Source organism: Eutrema salsugineum, unplaced genomic scaffold (genome assembly GCF_000478725.1).
Source record: "Eutrema salsugineum unplaced genomic scaffold, Eutsalg1_0 scaffold_12, whole genome shotgun sequence".
Classification (NCBI taxonomy): Eukaryota; Viridiplantae; Streptophyta; class Magnoliopsida; order Brassicales; family Brassicaceae; genus Eutrema; species Eutrema salsugineum.
Window position 1 is genome coordinate 3,926,550 of NW_006256895.1, and position 19,220 is coordinate 3,945,769.

Genomic DNA, 19,220 nt, shown 5'->3' on the forward strand with positions numbered 1-19,220 from the left:
GAGAAAGACAAAAAACTCGAGCTGTGAACCTAAGCTTCTTATCGATAGGTCTTGATGTAAAGTAGAAGACGATATGCTCTGCTTTTGCTCAAGAGTTTTGAGAATAACTTCTCTGTTTATTAAATCAAAAACCAACGAACAATAGAGCTGAAGCTAAAGTACTTATACAAAGAAGTAAAACCCTAAATCGATGAAAGCAAACTTAAACGAAAAGGAAATATTGCTAATAGTTTAAAAGCCCAATATGAAATAAAACCATAATGAAAAACAGTTGCTTCAGCCCAGTAAATATAGTAGATGTTGCGACATCAGTAAAGTAGCTAGAAAAGAGGTGATCGACTAGTGCAGAGACACTAGGTTCGGTTATTGTTTGTTGGGGTTCATACCTGGAAGAAAAGGATGATCCACATCGCTAGGTGGTTGTAGCGAATCACTCATTGTCTGTGTGACCTAAGAGTTTGCCATATCTTGAACATGATGAGAGTTTTCCAAGTCTTGAACATGATGAGAGTTTGCCATGCCTTGAGCATGATGATCCGGTGCGCTTGAAACTGCTTGTGTGCTTGTAGAGCATTGTTTGTTGCTTGTTTAGTTTTAGGCTTGACATATTGAAGATAAATGGATAATGTACTGCGAGTGTGGATTTATTTCCTCACTGAGTAATTTTCCCAAATTACTCACCCCTCTTGAATCTCTATTTTTCAGGTGAGTATGAGGATTATGACCTCGATGGTTACGAGGAAGAGTAGTCCGAAGTGGTGTGCTTTCCGGGATGGGTTTCTTTTGTTTATTTCGATTTCAGTACTTCTTTTCAAAGACTTCTTTGTAATTTGCTTCTGTTTATTTTTAAGAAAGATTTATGAATTTAATTGCAAGACTTGATTTTTATTAAGTGTATTATTCAGGAATGAGTTTATTTAGTCTAATAAATGTAGTAAACCGGTTAGAACCGAAGGTGAATAGTCCGGTTCGTCTGGTAGACGGGTCGGGGGTTCACAATTTAGACCTTGGTTGAAACAAGCTTTGAATTGAACTCAGCCTTAGCAAATGGAACTTTTTAACTTGACTTTACATTATCATGTGATGCTTGCTTAGATGAACTTGTGGATAGTTATACATATTTGAGCTAGAAACCCATTTTTACCACTCTCTTCCTTAGCTCAAATAGCTGATTCCTATCTTTGGAACAGTTTCACAACACCTTAAACCAATCCTCCTTTCAAGCCAACTGTTTGTAAGTGTTGAGAGGCCACCTTGGATCAAACTTAGCAGAAAGTAGTAGATTTAGAGCGACAAGGGTGAGTTCTCATGATATTTAGTTCCATCATCAATGGACTAATAGATCATGGCAAGAATTGAGCGTGGGGGAATGTTTTGTTGGTGAGAGATTAAAAGAGAGAAATCATTCCGGTGAGAGAAGAGAGATGCATGGAACAGTGGAGAGTGATGAGAGCTAGGGGATGAACAAGAAAAGAAGCTCTAGTGTTTACAAGGAAAAAGTCTGGCCTCTAAGTGAAAAGAAAAAAAAAAGAAAAGAAGCCAAAAAGGCTCAAGTGTCTAAAGAGATAAGAAAAGAGGCCAGATAGTGTTAAGTGAAAAATAGCAAAGTGTAAAGTTTAGACCCCAAGACCAAAGTTTGTAAATGAAAATAAAGAATCCCCTAGTGAGAAGAGAAGTGTGAGGTTCATGTGATGGAAGTTTAAGTGTGAGACTTTGGGGTGGCATCTTAAATATTGGGGTTAGATGAGTTCTTGCCCTTGTATGCATTGGTTGCTTTTTTCCTTTGGATCATCTTGGAATTCCCTTTTATTTTCTTTGCCATTTTTGTGAAATATTGTAAAGAAATACCTCGTTTTTAATTAGTGAAGGCTGTTTCTTATCATTCTTTTCATCTTCTCTATCTTATTAATCATGTTTAACATCACCTCTTGCAAAGTATTAGGTGTGTTAAGCATAATTAGTGAGTAGTCTTCTTTTAAGCTTCTAAGTGTGTAGATTAGGGTGCTTAGATGTTTGATTTATGATGTTTAGGTTCTAGATTCTCATTTCCTTTTCCTTAGTTAGCTGCTCCTAATGCCAGATTTCCTTGAGAAAGTGAAATCTGGGTTCATAGGCATTTCACAAAAAATATTTGATGAAATGCCTGAATCAGCTAACTTAAGGGTTTATGTTTTGAATGCCATGGGAGTGTTTGTTTGATGCATAAATGACATGTTAGAACTGAATCTTAATGCTTCTTGATCATTATTACACTGAGAATTAGGTTTGAATGATGATTAGGAATGTTATTAATATCTTGGGAAAGGGTTAGTCTTGTTTTGAAGTTCTAAGTTGATTGGAATTTGAGATCATGTGATGCTTGCTTTATCTTTCTGTATAAGATTCAGTCTATCTTAGCTCTTATTTTGATGCACAAAGAGGATGTTTGGTCATATTAGACTTGGAACCTTATGCTTGTTAATTGCTTATTCACTAATGGGAATTAGTTTTAATTAGGTAGTTATCAAAGGGATTTTTATCCTAGGAATGAATTAATCTGATTTTTATCATGGTGTTATATTGGTGTTACATCCGGGAATCATGGGCAATTTTAATTATATTTTCTTTAGTTTCTTCAAATACTTAATATTCGGTTTATTGTAAAAACTTTTCGAATTTATGATTTATTTATTTTAAGTAAAGGATTTATGACACTAAATGAATATTCAAAAAATTCGTTATTTTTAAATATTGTTAAATGAGTGTAAATCAAGTTAGGTTATATTTGCGAAATTAAGGTGTCTTGTTAATAATGAGAGTACTTGAAATAACAGAGAATTTAGGTGAGCAGGCATTTCTCGAGGAGAAAATGGTAGCGACCCACAAAACATATCAATGTATCATCAAAGAAAGTACATGCATTGAATTTGACAGTACTGAACTGGTTCAAAACCCTATTTAAAATGCTTGAGAAAAAAGTATGAAAAATAGACGGAAATAATAGTTGAAACGATGGAAGACTTTTTTACAGCAAAGAAGTATCTGATTGATTAAAAGAAGGAATAAATAGCAAGGATGCTTTAAAAAGCTAGGGAAGATGAAGACAATAAAGAAGAAGAAGAACTAAAAAATGATGAAAAAGAAAAACGAAAGACTAAGAAGGTGAAGAAGCAAGAAAGGATCCTATATTAACTAATGGAATAATGTATGATCTAATACGATAAATAAAGATAATTTTTTTATTGACATCACTTTTACAAGTTTTTATCATATTTTTTTGGGGTGGAATAATGCTTATATAAAGTCAACCCTTCAAAACTTATTGTAGAGAATTTAAACTATTTTATGTTAGTATGAATAGAGAATGAAAACCATTGCATTGATTGTTTGGTACAAAAATAAAATCATTGCAGTCCTTTTTTTTTTGTTAATACTCCTGAATGACAGAATAAAAATGATGATAAAGTGGGTGAACAAAATGACGAAGAAAAATCAGAAGTGAGAGAGAAAGAAAAAAAAAAGAATTCGGAGACCATGAAGATGATGAAAAAGAAAAACAAGGAGGATAAATAATAGGGAGAAAATGAAGATTAAGACGATGAAAAAAAAGTAGGATAAGAAAAAGAACAAGAAGAAGACAGTGAAGAAGGAAAATCGGAAGAGAAAGACAAAGACAAACCGAAAGAGAAAGAAGAATGGGGAACTATTGGAGAAAACAAAGATGATAAAGAAGAATAAATAGAAGTCAAAGATCGCTAAGAAGAAAAAAAAAACAGAGTTTATTCTATTTGGAGAGAGAAATTCGCGGCGACACGGAACACCTCCGATTACGGCTTCACAAATGATAAAATGGATCGGTAAAGGAATGAGGAATTATTTCAGTTCGATTCGATTGTTGGGTGATACTCGATACGAAGAGGGGATTTAGGCATGGTTCGCGTCGAGGCCTACATTTTTTTTTAACAACCCAACTATTATATCACATTTGGTCCGTTAAGGAATTAGTCCGAAAACCGTTTTCAGCTGGTTTGGTATGAATAATTTGGGAGAAAATACTGCCTCTTGCTCGAGCTCTTTTTGTTAGATTATCCGCTCGGACATTTGAACTTCTGGGGATATGCGAGAGAGTGAAATCCAAGAAGCTTTTCCGAAGGATGCGGAAGGCTTTCAACTCTGATAAGAAAGATGGCCAATCCGATGGAGATTCAGACATGCTTACCAGATCCGAGCAATCGGTCTGAAAGTGTACGGATAAAATTAATTTGTCTATCTTTCACGCAAGACATAGCCCATAAAGGCTCTCCGATTCGGTATGAAGGGTCAATAGGCTTCTACGACAGTCCTGAATGCCAAAAGTCTCACCACCCCTCTCCTCCTTCAGACTCTATCCGAACCCACTAACTAGACCGTTGCCTATCTAGGATGCATCAACCTGAAAAATTGGGAACCTCTAGGCATCGGGTAGAGAAATCAGGAGCAAAGGAGTTAGCGAAGCCTCGTCTGTTACGTCCTCTTCTTCTTCCGGTTAGTTTGCAGTCTTCCAACTTTCTGCTTCAACCTTGGCGTGGATCAAAGTATCTACCGGAGAAATTTATTTCTCGTTGAAGATCGTGTCATTCCTCGCTTTCTAAATATACCACAAGATCGAAGGATAAATATCCTTTTGAGGATCTGTAATGCCTAATTCTTTTGTTTTTCAAAAGAGGAAGCTCATATTTTGGTAAATAGATGTCTCGGGAAGGGACCCTGAAGGGACGGAAAGTTCGATAACGCCTAGACTTGTAAAGTCGGGGGACAGAAAAACAAAAGATGGTTAATAGATTCTTCAGAATTCCCACAGCGGGGACAACTCTTATCCGTTCTGATATGCCTGTAGGTTAGGTTTTGGCAAGTAGCAATACATCCTGATAAAGCTTGCCACATAAAATGCTTCATTTTTCCAGGCATTCGTACTTTCCAAACGTAGATTTGAAGGGCTTTAATACTCGGTTCTCTCACGACATCCAAATTCTGTTCAAATTTTGTTTTCCTAATCAGATCATATCCCGATTTAACCGTGTATATTCCTGATTTATTATGGTTCCACGCAAATCTATCAAGGATACGGTTCCTACTAGGTCTCAAACCAAAGATAAGAGAGAGTCGAGGCCTACGTTTTGACGAAGAAGCTTCATTTTGCCCCTACAATATTTTGGATTACTTTGTTTTTTCAAAATGTTCTAACTAAACGATCGCATCGCAGATTAAACATGCAATTTTTTTTTTGAATACAATTTAACATTCATTCAGACAAAAAAATGAAGGAATATGCGAGAAATAACCTATCACAAGGACATACACTATGACATAATGGAGCAAGAGTTCTGGCAAAAGAAAAATAAAAAAAAAATTAGCCATGGAGAGAAAATCATCCTAAATTACAATTTGTGAATGAATAAAACATCTTTCATTAATTTAGTTTTTTATAAATGAGGTGTTCGTTGATATTTTCCTTTTCTGGTTAGTGGAATGTTTAACATTTCTGTTATATTTATATTCGGTTTCTTTAATAGTAAAAAGTTTATAACTTAATAATGTGATTAATTTATGAAATATATGTGCGGATTAAATATTTAGTTAGTGTAAGGAAAATTGGCTTTTTCAGACATAATTTTTCTGTAAATGTTAAACTTATGCCTAAACAATTTTTTTGGCTTAAACATACTTATACGTTTAAACAATTTGAAATTCAACCCTAATGTATGGTTTTTGTGCGTAAAACTACTTCCGTCCAATAGGTGTTAAGTCGCCGTCAACCGATGAATACATGGAATCCAGGTAAGCCACGACGTCATTTTATGCAGTAGAAGTCGCAAAAAAATCAATGACAAAACGACGTTGTCTAGCTTTTGGGCCTTAGCAGATCACAAAAATGGGCCTAACATCTATAGTAAAACTACGTCGTACTGGTTATACACAACTTGAACTTGAAGCCGCGACTCGACGATTCAGTTGATTTATTCCATTGTCTTCTTCATCGAACAGAGTGTACATTACCTCCTTCGACCCATATGGGCAATAATAAAAGAGCCTCCCCGGATTTTGATAAGTGTCCGACGTTCTGATAATCGATCCTGCGCCACATTGACATTTTGATGGTATCCCTCTCTGTTGCTCAGTCATGTGCCTTGTTATTCCTTCATAAAATACAAGATAATAAAACAGTAATAAGAAACTCGGTAAAACAGATAAAACAAAAACAAAAACGACTAATCAGAACTGTTCGAAGAAGACGTCGACATCGATGAAACGAGAGGTTGAAGAACCAGTGAAAGGGAAATCCCTTAATCAACACTCAGTGAAAGGGAAAGTCGAAACAGTCATGTGCCTTTTTAAAATCCCTTAATCGACACTCAGTGAAAGGGAAAGTCGAAACCTTGAAGATCGACGACGACGAACAAAATAAAAAAAAAACACCACGAAACAAAGTTGTTTTGTTAAAATTTTAATCCCACGACTTAGAGAGCAAAACGATGTCGTAGCTTACGTGGAGTACACGTAGACAATGTTTCACGACAACTTAACAGCGTCTCTCCAAAAGTAGTTTTACGCACAAAAACCATACATTAGGGTTGAATTTTAAATTGTTTAAATGTATAAGTATGTTTAGGCCAGAAAAATTGTTTAGGCATAAGTTTAACATTTACAGAAAGATCAGGTCTTGAAAAGCCAATTTTCCATTAGTGTAAAGAGTAAATTAATCTTGGCTCGAATACCACGAAACAACTTTTTGAAAAAAAAGAAATACCATGAAATAATTTGTGAAAACTTTGTGGGAGAAATTCTCGTATACCAGTAAGTAGTGATGAAATAATCTACCCTACCAAAGTTATTCTCTCATACCAGCGGTAGTCCCCATTCCTTTTAATGAAATGTGTTGTCCTCATATTACCCTTAACTGTGAATTAGGAAAATGAATAATCGACCAATGAGAATTAAGAATGTTCAGCCAATCAGAAGTCTTAGTGGGAATTGTCGACCAATAGGAAAGAAGAAGATTTTAGCCAATAAAAACATTTTGCAGGACTGTCTCTTTTAATGAAACTTGTTATACCTATATTGCCCTTTTTGTCGACAATTCCATTAATGGAAAAGCCCAAAGGGTAACGTATGGTGCAAATACAAATAGAACCAAAAGCCCAGTCCCCATATTGTTCTGGCAATAACTAAAATGAATGGTTGGGATTCTTGATAATTTCAACCAATCAAAAGTATTGGAGGTTTCAACAAATCAAAAGTGCTGGAGGGAAATGTCGACCAATAGGAAATAGGGAGGTTTCAGCCAATTAAAACATTTTGGACCAAATTTTAAGCCAATCAGAAATAAGGTCGATTCTGCTCTTATTCTACTTTCTTGGGTTTGCTGAAATCAGAAAACTGGGTTTGCATGCAACATCTCCTATCCACTTTAATCCTGGAAATTCGATGGGGCTTTTACTCTTCCATTCCAACGCCAAAGGAAGAGGTAAGTTTTTCTTCTTCCTCGGCCTCTGTATTTTCTTGTGAAGTCGCTAATTGATTCGATTTTGCCCAGGAACAATTGGGTTTGGGATATAATTTTGATTTACAAAATAGGGCAATTCAAAATGGGGAGAGTTCATTTTTTTATTCACATTGGATCGCATATGCTCTTTTAATTGACTGGTGAGGTTTAATTGTAATGAGATTTAGTTTGTACACCAAATTTGCCGATTCAGGATAACTAGAACAATTTGGTTATAGTAGGAGTTTTTCGTATAACTCGGAAAAATTGGTATTCATAAGTAAAGTTGATATGCAGTGTCTATATATATATATATATTTTTTTTTTCAGAACACAATGATAACAAACGTATTTTTTTTATTATGTAGGACATTATTCATGTACCGATGATAAATGGATTTCAAGAGAAGGTTCCATGTACGGTATAATGTTTAAGACATCAAGCTTAAAGGAAATAAGCTATTCCGGTTTAGTGGGTAGGATATGCAAGAAGGTTGGGATAGGAGAATCATCTACAAAGTTAAAACTGAGTTATATTCCGGTAGTAATGCAAACGAAGAAGCAGTGGTATATTTTGGATGACGATTCTCGGTATCTATGAGACGTCGTTTGATAATGAGGGACGCAGAAGTGTCTTGTATGTAGAGGTCATCAATGTAGATGGAGTGTATGACTACAAGAAAATAGCTATATTATGACAAAAAAAATTTCGTCACAATAAACACAATTTCGTAGCAATAAAATTATTGTGACGGAGTTGTGATGTTTTTTGAACAGTCACAATACAATCGTCACAAATTTTTTTTCGTAACAAAAACGTCACATCTGTTGTGACGAGTATATCTAGTAACTACTTCGTCATCAATGGCGACGAAAAATTAAAGTAACAAAACTGTATTAATTAGAGACTAAAGAAAACGTCTCAGACCGTCATATTTTATGACGGTTATAGTATCCCAATTCTGTCACTCATTTTGACAAAATTTTAGTTCTAAATCATCACATTCTGTCACTCATTTTGACAAAATTTTAGATCTAAATCATCAAAAATAATGACTAGGGATTCGTTTACCGACTATCAATTACGTCATTTATTTCGACGAAACTTTGTTGCAAATTGTCACAACTAATGACATAAAGAACATTGGCTATTGATCTTAATTTGCAACTATTTTTCGTCCTAATTAACTACTAATTAACTAATAATAAATAGACATATTAAAAAAACTATATTTTCATAACATGAAACCATGATACAAAAGATCAGTATTACAAAGTAAACGTACATAATTAAAAATAAGGTTATACAGCTTTTGTAATAAACTTGTGAATAAAGGATAGGTTGCTCAGCATCGTCCTCGGATCTCAAGCTAGATCTTTATCGCCTAGCAGGAAATCTCAAACTTGTTGTTGTCTTTGCCCGAAGAAGCTTTCATCTGGTAAAAATTAAGAGACTGAAACAATATCTTTGAAATCGAAAAGAACTGCTACCTTTATTGGAGAATTTGAAGCAATATCCTCTTTGTCCTTAGGGTTGTTTGGCTCAAACTTCTGAACCTGTCAAAGGTTCACATGTAATCAAACCAGTTTTTCTGTTTTCACCAAGAATCATCTACTCATGTTGATACTATGCAAAATCGAAAGGTGAAGAACTGGAACTAGGCCATTCCCTCACTCTGCAGATGGCCAACCGACTTAGCTTCCTCCTGCACGAGGAAGAACACAACACAAAAGTAACAGTAAAGAAATCAAACAAACTTTGACAAAACATATGATTATATCAGTCCGAGTCCTGCTTTGTGCGTATTCCAGTGCCAAGTACGGAGTACCGGGAAACAAAATCCAATAACTGAGAGGTTATCATTAAACTTGCTACATATCCTAATACTCGAAGCCACATCAAGGGATATATATGTTGTAGTGGCAGAGCTGCTAGCAAGAACAGCAGTAGAAATAGAAGATGGAAGACCTGTGCAAAACAATGCTTCTTTCAGAACAAACCATAAGGATACAGATACTATGAAGCCAACATTCAAAGGAGATCAAACTACAAGAGCCAAATTTCTACATTCTTCTTCCCATTCCTATGAAACTAACAACTCCAAAACAAAACCAAGCTTTCACGGTTTATTTATCCTATAGAAAGACTTTTGGAACACGATAACACCAAAAAAAACACAAGAATCATTGACAACAATATAGACTCTTGTCACCAAATTTTCTCACAGCACTTCATATCTGTATTCAAACATTAAAAACCAAGTAAACAGCAAAACCCACTCAAAATCTTTGAGCAAAACTACTAAATCAGATAGGGGTTTTGTAAGAAATTTCAACCTTTGTTTCAATGAACAATGAAAAAAGGTACCTTTTTCTTTTTATGAAAATCCCTAAATACTTAAAAACAATAACAAGTCCTGCACAAAATCAAAACCCAGAATCAATTAGATTCTCTCTGTAAGAAATACTCACAGAAGGTACAGAAGAGATAGAGAGGAAAGGCCATACCTTTCAGGTCTTAATGTTCTTTCCGAGCATGCTCTCTCTGCTATCTACCGGACCATACAGTTCCTCGAAAGCCGTCGCGATCTATACCTCTGTCTCGTCTGCTCCTTCTCGAAATAAGGCGGCGGGACGAAACTTCTGGAGGAGACGGCAGGGCATAGACGGCACTGGAAGTTATTTCTGGGGTTTCATCCTCGAAGAAGAACATCTCGATTTGGTTGGAGGAGGTCTTGACGAAAGTGAGAGATGAGGAGCGCTTGAGAAAGCTGAAGAAGACGATGGGTCTCGAGGAGATGATGCGAGAGGTTCCATTGTGTAGGGAGAGAGAAGAAAGGGAAGAGAGATACAGCCAAATCCATCGGACCTAGGGTTTGAGGATTAGTTGAAGGCAAACGATAAAGGGTAAAAATTAAGGGACGGCACCTTTTTTTTTTGGTAAAGGAAAAGTTTTCCGCTAAAAAAATTAGAAAGAAAAAGGTCGGAACTGAAATAAGGTTGAATAGTTTAAGGCATTAAACCTTACCATAACTTTTAAAACCAAAAGACAAATAAATAATTAGGGGGAGTAAAAATTTTCACCAGCATAATATATCATAGCGTGTATCAATTTAGAAACGCTATTAAAAGTTTCAAGATATATCAACCATAGCGTAAACATCTAAACCACTATCTTCTATTAAAACTCAATATTCTTGTAGTGCATCAACTTTAAATAAAAGATTCACTAGCTTTTACTTGTTATTGTATAGTTTTTTCTATTCCATTTTATGTTTTTACTGTGAAACAATAATATGTTGTATAGTTTTTTTATAACTTGAGAAATAACAAAGATATCTTACAAGTGTGAATCCCTAAACTCCAAATCAAACTCTCTTTAATCCAAAAAAAATTAAATTTCTGTTGTAATATAATTATAAAAAATATATTTCAAATCCTATACTTTTATACCCTAAACCCTAAATTCTACACTCATTAATTTTTTTTTATTTTGTATTTTGTAGTAGTTTTTTCTATTTTATTATGTGTTCTTAAAACAATATTTTGTAATTTTTTTTCAATTAAGATAAAATAAAAATAAATTTTATACCCTATATCACATATATTAGTCAATAAAAATTTATTAAATTGTTATTATTAATAGCAATAAAAAAATATTTGACTAACACGTTGGTTATTTGACATTTGTTACTTACCTAAAACTTTATTACTATATTAGATTAGTAATGATCCAAGATGTTCAACATACAATAGCATCTTCGACTTCTCAAAATCAGCATTTACACATTGTTTAATTTCTTCAGCAACAATTTGTCAGATACAAGTTTTTGAGAAAAATAAAAATAAAATAGAATAAGAAATTCATTCAACTGAATTCTGGATGTTTATCTGAATTAAAACTATTTTCTTATTTTTTAAATTATGATTTTAATCTTGTCACAAAATGGTAACAATTATGTCATAATCTATGACCAAACTCAAAAGTCACTAAAATAGTAACTGATTGTGATGATGTATTTATAAAATATTTGTAACTTTGAGTGACTTAAGTTTAGCCACAAAAATTGTATAATTTAGTTACTATATTTGGTCGCAAATCAGTAACAATATTTGTAACTATATATTATGTAACAATTACGTCACGATTAGTGACAAAAGTTTGTAACTTTTAATTTGGTCACAATGTTATGACGAAATGGTAACGTTTTTATGCCTAAATAATTTTGTCACAATTTCGTATAAAAATCGTAACAAAATTGTTACAAAAAAATTTAGTCACAATTTTTCGTAACAATATTCACTTTTTCTTGTAGTGTGGCCGAGCAAGTTTCACGTGTAGAGAGGGTAAGTCTTGTTGTTGTGAATGTCAGGGAGGTGAGCGCAGCTAACGATATAGCGAGTGATGGCGTTTTTGTCGACCGCAATGCTGAGTTTAATGATGGTGCTATTGTTATTTACACAGGAAACGGTTCAACAAAACAACAATATGTGCCAGTAATGGAGAATGACGAAGGTGTTAATCTATCTCGTGAGAATGAAGAAAACGGTGGAGATCAAGATGATATAAATCAAACATATCGAATGCTTGTTATTTTTGATCCTCCAGACTGTGTAGAAGAACAACGTATTCAACGTGAATGAGAAGACAGTTTGAAACTGAGAGTTGGTGCAGAGTTTAGCTGTAAGCAGGATCTAAATAGATTTAGATTACAGAGGTTCTCATAAACATTGTTTTGGCATCACTGTACACAAGTCTGATAAGACACGATACTATGTGAAATGCGGTCAAGCTGAAACTGGATGTAACTGGTATATAAATTCCGCTAAGACAGCTCAGTCAAATATTTTCACGGTTAGAGTATATAGGAAAATGCATTCTCGCTCTCGGGCTTCTGCGTGTACTAGCAGCAAACAAAGGAAAGGCACACCTGGGTTAGTTGCAGCAATTGTTAGTAAAACTTACCCAAGTCGATTAAAACCACCAACTCCTAAAGATATCATGGCTTTGGTTCAAACTAGAGGTCGTGTGGACGTATCATACTCTACGGCATGGAGAGGCAGACAGAAAGCTATAAGTTATGCTCGTGGTACTCCAGAAGAGAGTTTCGAGCATCTGCATTTGTATTTGTACATGCTAGAGCAGTTTAATCCTGGTACGACATCAAGTGTTGAAGTGGATGAATTAGGAAGATTCAAGTACCTATTCGTCGCTTTGGGTCCTACCATTGAAGGGTTTGCGGCAATGAGGAAAGTGATAATTGTTGATGCAACTTTTTGAATAATGGATTTGGTGGATGCCTTGTATTTGCAACAGCTTAGGATCCGAATCATCACCATTATCCCCTATCTTTTAGGGTAGTTGATGGGGAAAAGAATGATAGTTGGAACTGGTTCTTCACTAAACTTAAAACCCATATACCTGACAGTTCTCAATTGTGTTTGTTTCGAACAGGAATGTAAGCCTGATCAATGCAATAAGGGATGTGTAACCGCAAGCTAAACACGGTTGTTGCATTTATCATTTGGCCCAGAATGTGAAAGGGAACATTTGGAGAGAGAAAGATTCAGTTGTAGGCAAGTTCATGGAAGTTGCGAGGAAGTATACAAAGGCTGAGTTTCTTGTGGCTTATGGTCAATTGGGAGAAAGGTATCCGGATGCAATTACATATTTATGTAATAGTTTGCATGAGGAAAAATGGGCAAGGTACTAACTTCCGGAAGAAAGGTACAACATCGACACTAGTAACTGTGTAGAGTCTATGAACAGCGCGCTTGATGATCCGAGGAAGTATGCTTGATTACCTATGATGGATGCCATCTTGGCAAAGGTATCTGAGTGGTGTAACAAACATAGGAAGGAGGCTGCTACAGCACTTGGAGCACATAAACTGGTTCCCTATGTCAAAAATGTCTTACACGGGAGAGTTGAAATTGCTCAGTCCCTAAATGTGACTGAGCTGAACTCGTTTCTGCTTGAATATGCTGTGGTCGGTGGAGATGGGAAGACTTATATGGTTCTTGAAAACCAAATCTTGTTCATGCAGATGTTATGATATAGACAAATATCCTTGCGTCCATGCACTTGCCGCAGTGAGGATTTTTATGGCCAGGGAAGATAGAAGTGAGGATATCCACTCGCATGATTTGTGGTCGAAGTACTATACTACTGATTTGTGGACACTTGCATATGCCAGGACGGTATACCCTGTTCTTCATTGTTCACAATGGGTCTTCCAGATGATATCAAAAAGAAGACTGCCCCAAAACCACATGAGGTCCCAAAAAAACCTGGAAGAAGGCAACAGAGAAGATTTGCATCGGTTCGAGAGCGTGGGCCAAGGCCAAGTAATAAGCATAAGAAAAGGCAGGGTAATACTCAGGATGGAGTCGGGAATGCGCATGGTAATACTCAGGGGAATGAAGGCTGGTATGCCAGTAATGTTAAGGGGAATGCGCATGGTAATACTCAGTGGAATGAAGGCTGGGATCCAAATTTTACTGCCAGTAATCCTGAGGGGAATGCGCAGGGTTATACTCATGGTGGAGGCTGGTGGCCTTTTTTGAACTGCAGTAATACTGAGAGTAATGCGCAGGGAAATGCTCAGGGTAATGGAGGATGGGATCGAATATATAATACCAGTAATCCTGAGGGAAATGCGCAGGGTTATACTCGTGGTAGAGGCTGGTGGCCTTATTTTAATTGTAGTAATCCTGAGGGTAATAGTCAGGGTGGATCTAGTACTCAGGACAATTGACAATTTTAACTTGTAATAGAATGAATAAATTGGTACAACTATGTTAAACTATTTCCAGCGCTGGGTTTAGGGGGATTTAGGGTTTGTTTGTTGTCTCGTGTTTAAAATTGAAGAAAACTCTCTGTGTCAATGTTTTCTAACAATTATGGAAAGCGCATGAGAATGTTCTGTTTCATTTCTTTGGAAAATGTGCTTCCGTGAAAATCAGATACTTTTTATAATCAAAACACGTATCAGTTAAAATCAGTTACTTAGTTCATAGTAAAAAGAAGTTTCTTAGTTCATAGTAGTAGGAAATAGTTAAATACAAAGCAAAACAACAACAATAGGAAATTAGTTCATAATAAAAAGAAGTTGACTACAAGCAGAATACGGAGTTTTTAACTAATCAATAACTCAAACATAACTAGCAACGGATATGTAGCCATTTCCAGCTAGTAGTCAACTATGGAACTAGTAAATTCTTCGCACATTGGTAATGCATGTAGAGGAAGCAGAGCTCACAGCACTTGTTGTAGTGCTGGAATCGACATGCAGGGAAATCGGTCAAGACCTGCCTGCAGATATTGGAAACCATCATTCAGCATTATCAACATAGTGTTCATTACTTGATCCCCTAGTTCTTCCATGTACATCATCCGTAATTTCCAACCATCGATATGGTCTAAGATCTCTAGGCCCCTTGGATAGAAACCATATGCGGTGGCGCAGATTGCCATCATGACTATCACCGCATCAATTCCTGCCTTAGAGGCCCGGTTAAAAAAAGGCACCAAATTTTCGATCTCAACATCGAGAATCATCATGCTCATGCCACAAAGGTACAAGGTGTATGGATTACCATGACTGACCGCCGACTCAAAGAAATCCGGGGAGCAAGCAATTAAACGGGGGTGCTTAACGAATTCAGATAGATTCTCTCGCATCTTAACTATGTTCAACTATTTTCAGCTCTTGGTTTTGGGTTTGCTTGTTCTCTCGTGCTAAAAATAAAGAAAACTCTATGTGTCCAATACTTTTCTAACAATTATGGAAAATGAGTGAGAATGTTCTGTTTTATTTCATCGGAAAATTAGCTTCCTTGAGAAATAGACATGTATCAGTTACAATGAGTTACTTTTTACTTTATCAGATGAAAGGTTGTGGGCCAGACAGAGTAAGTGGAGTAGATGACCAATACCTTTATCAGACATGACCTTTTTCAGACATTCTCAGTTAATATATTATTAAAATATTAAAATATATGAATACATTCTGTTTTGGTTCTAAGTATCGATATTTATCGGTTCAATAAACCAATTTCAAATTACAAGAACCATGAAAATATTGAAATATACACCAAATTATATGAAATCGATTACATTCTCGTAGATTGTATACATAGTTATGTTATGATTAACATTTAAACTAGCCAAAATATGCAATTTATAAATCTTTGAACTTTGAAACAAGTTTTCTCATAATACACATCATAGTTCTATGAAGACTTCACGATGAGTAACCACATCAGGCATCAAACAGAACGTAAAAAGGCGAAAACGAAATCTGATAAAATGAAAATGGTGGGGCAACAAATTAACTAGTACTTGTGAAAAGTTCAACTACATAATTTCAAATTTAATATAAGTATTACTAGTTTTTTGGTTAAAATCGGAAAAGTACAACTACTTGAGAGTTTGTATAACTGTCATACTACGTACAAAAACATATAATACCTCATAAGAAGAAGTGACATGTGTCCACGTGTTATTGGATATTAGCTATTGGCGGTGGCACGTGAGCGAATTCCCCACGTGAGACGGCCCCATTTTATGAGTGTATTACTTAAATAATATTATATTTGTTAGTTGTAATATAATTCAAATTTGAATTTCCTCCCAATACCCAAATTCAGCAAAATTCGAACTTCCCCTCCCAATTTGAATTTCATTTTACATATTTCTATTTTGTCTCTCTCTCTTGGGACATTCCTCTCTCTCTTCAAATTTGTGAACTTCCTTTGCTACAGCGACTATGGACCCCAGCTACAGCGACGAGAAGAGAAACAATAAGCGAATCGACCGCCTTTACCACGTAGCCGATGCAGAGTTTGGGATTCCGACAGTTTTTCCATGTGGTGGAGGAATCATCCAGGAGATTTCTGAAGATCCAGGAAAGAGATACTACACCTGAAAAGTGTATAAGGTTTTAATTATTCTAATTTTCTGGATTGTGATTGATTTAATATTATTGGGTTCACTTTTAATTTTGCGAATTAGATGTTAGGATGCGAAGAAACCCGGATGTGAATTACTTGTTTTGGTTTTCTGAATTTTTGTGTAGAACGATGGCTACCACTTTTGGATAAAATGGGATCACGCTGTCGATGATGAGATTTCTAGGATAAAAGCTGAGATTCAGGACCTGCGCATGGAGCTGAACAACAATGCTGAAGAGATTGCAAAGCTGAAGGGTGTATTGGCGGGTTTAGGTTTAATTCATAGCTGAAGGGTGCAAAGCTGATACAGTTGTTTAATGAACATATTGTTTCGTTCCCAGAATTTCATTTTTAATCTAAGTATTTATCTTATCCTTAATTTCTGAGAATTTAATTTTACCGAGTTATGGTTTGACAAAGTACACTTAGTTGGGCTAAATTATACCAATTTGTACGAGTTATTACGTAGTTGGGCCGAATTATACAGTTTTCTCTCATTTGTTCGAGTTTCCCAAAGTTGCACGTAGTTGGGCTGAATTTGACCAATTAATACCAGATTTTAGGCTTTCCCAAAGTTACACGTAGTTGGGCCGAATTATACCAATTAGTACCGGATTTTATAGTTTCCCAAAGTTGCACGTAGTTGGGACGAATTATACCAATTAGTATCAGATATTATAGTTTCCCAAAGTTGCACATTGTTGGACCGAATTATAACAGTTAGTACCAAATATTAAAGTTTCCCAAAGTTGTACTTAGTAGAGCCGAATTATACCAATTAGTACCAGGTTTTAGAGTTTCCCAAAGTTACACGTAGTTTGGCAGAATTATACCAATTAGTACCAGATATTATAGTTTCCCAAAGTTGAACGTAGTTAGGCCTAATTATACCAATTTGTACCAGAACTTATAATTTCTTAAATTTCCACAAATTATACCCATTTACACCAATTATACCACGTTCTACTTTTTTGGATTTCTTCTAATTTTACGGTTATTTCACATCTTAAGGATTTAGATTCGTAATACTTAATTGAATTACAAGGCGATCTGAGTGGATCCTTACGAAGATGGTGCAGGAAGTGGTGGATGAAAAAGATGAACAACTTAGGAGGCTGGTGTATGAATTTCTTCTCCAAACTCTTCGCTCAGGCTCCTAAGTTGCTCATTTTCTCATCAACCACTTTCTGTACTATCTTAGGGTTTCACGTCGAAAAGGATAAGTGAGGCGGTGCAAAGTCGTAGAGGGAAGAAGATGAGAAACTGTGGAGACTGATAAATGGATTTGAACTCATGCTCCAAAGTTCCTCATCCTCTCGTCCACGACTTCCTCAACGATATAAGCGTTTCTTTCTAAAAGCAAATGAAAGGTTGGTGTGATGAAATGAGAAGGAGACTAGCTAGGGTATTTAACGATAAATGGGCTGTGGTTGAAGACGCCTTTACGCATTACAAATGTATTATTCTCGATGTCAGACTGGTACAACTACCAAGTCTGGTAAACCATATCATTTATTGTCATTAATCTATTGAAAATAAATAAAAAATTTTCATTTCCAAATAAGAATTACTTTTAGAAACGTTTATAACAGAAATATTCAGTGAAAATACAAAATAAGCAAAAATACTAAAACTAATATCTCGATGTCAGACTGGTACAACTACCAAGTCTGGTAAACCATAGCATTTATTATTATTAATCTATTGAAAATAAATAAAAAAAATTATTTCCAAATAATAATTATTTTTAGAAATGTTTATAACATAAATATTCATTGAAAAGACAAAATAAGTGATAATACTAAAATTAAAAAGACAAAAATACAAAATAAGAAAACATAAAAAATTAGGATTTTTGACGAGATGAGAATAAAGAGATGTTACAGTGAATTAAATGAAATGAAATGAGTAGTGGGGTATTTAAAAAAAAGCGAAGTGGTGCTTATTATCATTAATCTATTGAAAATACATAAAATAAAAATCTTTTGCAAGTAATATTTAACTGCTCTTTATTATGCCACGACTCATCAAAACACGACTCCTCAAAACAATTCATCGAATCTATCTGCTTCTTTTACTCATCCTTGACTATTATATATATATATATATATATATTCATGATCTTACAGAGGAGAAATGTCGTCCTTCAAAAACACCTAACAGGAAGAAAAAAAACTACCCAAATCCTTCACAATGGAAACAATGTACCTGATGTTGCACAATAATCATCAATCTCTGACTCGCTGATCTCAGACTCTTCATCAGATGAAATACCCATCCTACTTGCACCGTAAAAGCAAGTAGGATGGGTATTTCATCTAATGAAGAGTCAGATCAGCGAGTCAGAGATTGATGATTATTCTGCAACACCGTACCTGATTGATTTATATTCTGATTTCTTCTTCTGCTTATTAATTTAAATGAAGTTACTATCCATGACCATGAAAACATTGGCTTATCACGTTTCTTGGTCTCTCAAGCAATTGACGATGTTTTTAACTATCGCACATAGTAAGTATTTTAAATATTTTGTTTACTTAAACTTTTGATTACATATCCAATACTTAAAACTAATATATTAAATAATATTAGATAGAGACGATGGAGGATGCATGAACAGATGGACTAGGGAATGCATAAATGACAGTTCTACAAGATTATCTTTTTTATTATTTCTTAATATAAGTTCTAGACTTTAAGGAGTGATGTCCTCCTTTTTTCTTTATGTTTACTTAAACTCGTTTGGTGTTTTTAATTTAGTTTA

General features: G+C 35.1%; 1 long non-coding RNA gene across 2 annotated transcripts; it reads right to left on the reverse strand.

The window, feature by feature from the left end:
- Window positions 1-8,719: 8,719 nt before the first annotated feature.
- On the reverse strand, window positions 8,720-10,410 carry LOC112089304. 2 transcript variants are annotated; one of them, XR_002900943.1, is made up of 3 exons: window positions 10,010-10,410; window positions 9,870-9,918; window positions 8,720-9,470 (listed from the first exon to the last, which is right to left on the reverse strand). It is a non-coding gene; the product is annotated as an uncharacterized LOC112089304 (long non-coding RNA). The 2 variants fall into 2 exon arrangements; XR_002900942.1 differs by lacking the exon at window positions 9,870-9,918 and having other exon boundaries at window positions 10,010-10,409.
- Between the last annotated feature and the right edge of the window lie 8,810 nt (window positions 10,411-19,220).